Raw genomic sequence first — 6,387 nt, forward strand, 5'->3', positions numbered from 1 at the left:
CAGAAACAATTACAATGAGCATCTCGAAAAGCCTTCATGATTCGGATATTTTTGGTTGGCCCTTATCTTAAATGCAACAACAATAGAAAATATTAAAACAGACTTTTGTTTGCATATAAATCTTCATGACTGTAGTTATAAACAGCTGTTGATGTTTGTGCTTTGAAAGTTACTTTTGAGATGGTTTACTGATTTTAGCTGACTCTATACAAAAATGAAAAAGAAAAAACAACATTGATATAAAGGTTTTTTTTTCAACTTTATGCAATAAGATTTACTGCTTTGCCTGAATTCAAAAAAATTGCTGTTTTGCTAATTTGCTTAAGTCATCAGCAAGTATGGAAATCCGATCAATCAAAAGACCTGAATAAAAGAATGTAATGTTCCTTTTTGCATTTCCTCCTATTTTGCATAACAAAAACAATGAAAATGTTGAGCAACGTCAAACGCACTGAATTTCACTGGCAAACTATCACTAACACTAGCAAATACTATCAAACTAGCCAACATTGGTCTGCTACAGACTGCTAGCCTACTAATTAGCAGCTTGGTGAGACAAGAGACATTGTAAACTGAGGGTGCAAGAAATGTCCCAAAAGAGGGGGGCATTCAGACTTTAACTTGCTATCTAGCTGTGAAAATGCTATCTAGCTAAATAATGTCCGCTACCATTAGCTTGCATTAAGTTTGTTTACCTATTTCATTTTATGTTCAGTGACTAATGTTAGCTAACACATCACATAACAAGATAAGGTTACAAAAGAAAATTATACATTAATAACTAGTTAAATACCCGTTTCATCCCTCTGATGTGTTATTCCCTAATACTTTATCACAGCCAGCATCGAGTGACAGAAGCAGTTTCTGAATGCACGTAACTTCACCACACTTGAACTGTTTACTTTTGCCTGGCCGGGTGTGTTGGTCAAGGCATAAGCGAACTAAGCGGTCGCTTAGGGCCACCGCGCCAGCAGGGGGCCCCCAAGAGCGATTAAAATGTCAAACACGACAGGTTGATATATATGTGTGTGTGTGTGTGTGTGTGTGTGTGTGTGTGTGTGTGTGTGTTATATATCATATCAGTAGTAATCACCAAAAAACAAAAACAAAATATTTTGATATCATGTTGTTAACAGACTGACAAATTAATGCTACTGGTTTAATCATTTCCGCTGTCTATGTCAGAGCTGGGGTCAGGTTCATGCGCATTAAAACTGTAAGCAAGTACATTGCGACAGTATTTCACCTAAAAGGGTTTCTCCGTCTGGCGCAGAGAAGCAAAAGAGGAGGAAAGCAGAGGAGGACAAAAAACAAAAACAAAAAACAGCAGGTTAAAGGTATGTTTCCACGACCAATTATGGCATGTTATCATGAACATTCACTTACAATAACGTTAGTTAAATAGATGCCTCAAACGAGCCAAGGTATGGTGAGCTAACGTCAGCTAGCATAGTTAGCTAGCTAGATGGCTAGTGCTTTGATCTAACATTAGCTGTCAAAATATGCCAGTAGCGACAGTTACCCCTTTAAGATAGAAATAGCTATTGCTACTAGTCATAGAGCTACGGTGATTTAAGATGCCAATACTGTTTTAGGATGTTTAAACAACATGCAAACTTTCCTGCATGCTAGCTAGGTTATGTTGTATATAATGTAGACCAAAGAAGGCATTATGGTTAGTAACCAACAGTTAGCTTGCTAGTCAGTTAAAAGTCTAGAGAACATAGCTGGTCTTCGCGTTTAAATCACGTCCTTGATCGTTTTCAACATATTATAATGCAACATATTGTTGGACTGTCAAGATTTTTCTATGTGAAATAACTTGTTGCTGATTAGGCTACTTTAAAAAAAAAATCAGATTAGTGAGTTATATCCACATCTTTGGGTAGCTCTAAGGATAGTCTGCACTCTCCTTGTGACTGTAGCTTCTGCAGAGCACAGTTTTTCCAAGCTGAAATTGATAAAAACAAACTTAATATCTTCCATGGCTCAAGAGAGATTGAGTGGACTGGCACTTATAAGCATTAACAATACAGTTGGCCGCGAGATCTCCTACAATGACGTCATAAATGACTTTGCCTCCAGAAAACAACGATTTTAAGGAGAATGATAACTGAAAGCATTTTATTTTGGGATATTTTCTGAACCATTAGCACACCTTTGAACACCATAGTTTTCCAAATAGGTTTTATTCATCTACATATTCTTTAATCTTTATTGTTATATTGTTAACTGTTAGAAGTTCCTCTGTTCATTGTATGTCATTATTTAAGTTTCTATTTAATTTATTTAATATTGTCTGATTTTGCATTTGCATTTGATGTAAGAAAATAATTTATTTCTTTGTTACTGCTCTGCACTTCGGCACAGTTCAAAAGCAATTAAAATAGTTAACTTGTTCAATAAATGCATTGTCTGGTGGTTTATTTTAAGACTTTCCAGCACAGTAGTAAGTCATGACAATGGTATGGTAACGATCAAGCACGGACATAATTTTTTCGGTGGTGGGAGGTGGGTTTAGCATGGGGGGCGGGGGGGGGCAAATCGAATTCTGCTTAGGGCCCCATAAAGCCTTGGGCCGGCTCTGGTCAAATGGCTGTGACTGGCTGGATGGCCGTTCAATCAATCTAACTTGACCAATGGATTTTCATGTATGGGAACTCGGTTTCGTTTAATCAATGACTACCTCAGGAAAAGATTGGGGGTGGGGGGTGGGGATGGAATCATGTTTCTGTGAAAGTGCGGGGGTCGCAGTTACGCCCAAGGGTCAGGTTGTATTAGGCTAATAGCTGACGAATGCAGAACTGGAGTTGGTCCCCGCGCGCTGCTCCTAGTATAGAGGAAGGGTTAAACGCGGAGGATAGATTTCATTCCAATGTATGCGGGTACTGAGAAATTACATAAATAAATATAAATCTCAAATCTTAAATTTGTCGGAGCTAGTATGCTGTTTCTGCGCTTTTGTTTCACAGCACTTTCTCGGGCGTTATCTTGGATGCGGAGCCTATTCTAATGAGCATTTAAGTAGCTCTATTATTTATCCATGATAATAACAAATTGTCACAAGCTGTTACGTCACAAAAAGTGCATAGATAGGACATCGTTCAGCCAAATCCCTCGGGATTACAAACATGCATGAAACACACCAAACCTTTTGGAAAATGTTATTTATTAACAAATAACAATACAAACAACAATACTGCAGAATAACAGAACCGAAAGACACGTGTTGCACCGCTATGCCGTGCATCTCAGCTGACAACAGAAAAATGTCTGGCTGACTGCTTCCCGCGCAATGCCCCCTGGCGTAGCTCCGAATATTCACGGTTGATTACTACCGAAGCTACCCAAAAAATGGAATTCGGGACAGCCCTACTTAAAAGCACAAGAAAGAACATTCTCTGCCCCAATAACGATACTTAATTTTAATTATAGACACTTTTTTTTATTAAATAAGGTGACATTTGTTTTGGAGGAATAATATGTAGACAAGCAAATAAACCAAACACGATACGTAAGACTGGGGCCAACATAGTATTTAAGATTAAACTGTCCACTACTATACATCAAAATATCCCAGTACAAGGTCCTGTCTACGTGAATATTTTGCATGTGCCAGCAGGGCTTTAAAAAAAACACTAACAGTTCAGGGACATCTTTATAAGAATGTTTCTTTACCACAGAGCTGTTTTTATGGAGGTCTGCCCTCTCCAAGCCAGATCTCTCACATTCCTGTTGAGGGACCCGATGGCACATTACAGATTATGACCACACTGCATGATTATTTCACAAATTACTTTCACTATTTCACAAGTCAAACTGAGTATTAAAGAGGAAGAGGTCCTCCAAATGGTGGTTGGTTACCATATGAAGCTGCTGGTAGAGTAGACATACAGTATTAGCCAATAATGAAATTTGCCAGTATTTATAATAATAATAATAAGTACATTTATATAGCGGTTTCAAGAAACCTAAAGTGCTTCACATTGAAGAGGGTAACTCACTTCAACCACCACCATTGTGGAGCACCCACCTGGATGATGCATGACAGCCATTTTTCACCAGAACGCTCACCACACATCAGCTTGACGTGGAGGGAAGAATCATTGAGCCAATTACATGAGGGATGATTAGGTGGCCAGATGGGGAGAGCCAGGTTGGGGATTTTGCCAGGACACCGGGGAACCCCCTATTCTTTGTGACAAGTGCCATGGGATCTTTAATGACCACAGTGAGTCAGGACATCGGTTTAACGTCTCATCCGAAGGACGGCATCTACTACAGCACAGTGTCCCCGTCACTGCACCGGAGCATTGGGATTTGATATTTGTTATTTTGTTAGGACCGGAAGGAAGACTGCCCCCTACTGGCCCACCAACCTCACTTCCGGCAGCAACACAGTTTTTCCTGGGAGGTCTCCCATCCAAGTACTAGCCAAGCCCATACCTGTTTAGCTTCCGTCATTTGGCAGAGCCAGAGTACATGTTGGTATGGCTGCTGGTACTGACTGACAGTTGGTAATCTTTTCCCCCCATTATGTCCAAAGCTCCACAGGTGGTTGAGTCTTGCATGGTTAAACTGTGTTGTAGACACTACAACATTCAGCGTGTTGGATTTCAGTGTCTTACTCAGCAGCACTTTGACAGTTTATGGATACTATGATAGCAGGAACCTGGTTTTGTGCGATAGCTGCTTGAGAACAGCTCATCTGGCTTTGTAGACACACGGCAAAGGACTGAAAATTTGATTTAAGCTGTTTATACTGTGAGCTCTTGGTTAGGCAGTGAGACTGGCACCAAACAAGCGACCCACTCTCAGATGAGTGTGAAAGGAAAGTAATGCCTAGTTCACACTACACGACTTTCAAAGTCGTCAGATCGATGTACTGTTCACGCTACACAACTTGCTGTCTTGTAATCGGGACATCTTGAAGTTGTTGTGGTTTTCACACCACATGACTGAGCGGCGACAGGGGGGTCACACATTACAAGATCTTTCACCAGAAAGAATTCTCGATGAGTCTGTCTGGTCTCCAAACTATGTTTTTCACGAAAACACACGCGAGAATAATGCGATACCATGCGCGAGACAGGAGTTTTTTTCTTCCAAAAATGGATGTCCGCAATAAACGAGCGATCCAAGTTGTTTGTGCGCTGATTAAAAGCGGGGAAAAAACAAGGGGGGGGGAAAAAGAATATGGATGAGAGGACTGGGATATGTTACGACGTTGTGTTACGACTCCTCCCCCAGGTTTCCCCTCACCCCATGTCTTGCGCTCACATTGCCAGTCACACATGTCACAGTACAGGATTTGGACTCCCCGACACATCCAGATATTTGGCCTGCTATATATCTGGGATGCATCTACGATGCATCAGTGAGCCTCTCGGCTCTCGTATTTGAACAGTTCACACATAGCGCTCGAGCGACGATATGCAAGTGCTGAACCAAGGCCGATTTCCCTCTGATCTGGGGTTTTTGCTGAGGAGCTCCAAAACTGTCGGGGAGTGGAAAATCAGGGCGATAATCATGTAGTGTGAACTAGGCACAATACAAAAGGAAAACAACTTGTAATAGGACGCCAACAGGTAGCGGAACTCATCGTGAACTGTACAAGAATATCAACAGATGGAAATGTCTGTGTTTGTTTACTCTCTGGCCATCCTTGCCCAAAAACTTACTACAGACCAGTTGACTGTTGTTAAAGTCAAAACCGAATCGCTCTCTTAAGCAGGACCATCTACCGAACTGGAGGAGACCATTATGACCTGAGTCTTACACTACCGTTCAAAAGTTTGGGATCACCCAAACAATTTTGTGTTTTCCATGAAAAGTCACACTTATTCACCACCATATGTTGTGAAATGAATAGAAAATAGAGTCAAGACATTGACAAGGTTAGAAATAATGATTTGTATTTGAAATAAGATTTTTTTTACATCAAACTTTGCTTTCGTCAAAGAATCCTCCATTTGCAGCAATTACAGCATTGCAGACCTTTGGCATTCTAGCTGTTAATTTGTTGAGGTAATCTGGAGAAATTGCACCCCACGCTTCCAGAAGCAGCTCCCACAAGTTGGATTGGTTGGATGGGCACTTCTTGCGTACCATACGGTCAAGCTGCTCCCACAACAGCTCAATGGGGTTCAGATCTGGTGACTGCGCTGGCCACTCCATTACCGATAGAATACCAGCTGCCTGCTTCTGCTCTAAATAGTTCTTGCACAATTTGGAGGTGTGTTTAGGGTCATTGTCCTGTTGTAGGACAATCAAGCGCTGTCCACTGGGTATGGCATGGCGTTGCAAAATGAAGTGATAGCCTTCCTTATTCAGAATCCCTTTTACCCTGTACAAATCTCCCACCTTACCAGCACCAAAGCAACCCCA

Source organism: Lampris incognitus, chromosome 9, assembly GCF_029633865.1.
Source record: "Lampris incognitus isolate fLamInc1 chromosome 9, fLamInc1.hap2, whole genome shotgun sequence".
NCBI lineage: Eukaryota > Metazoa > Chordata > Actinopteri > Lampriformes > Lampridae > Lampris > Lampris incognitus.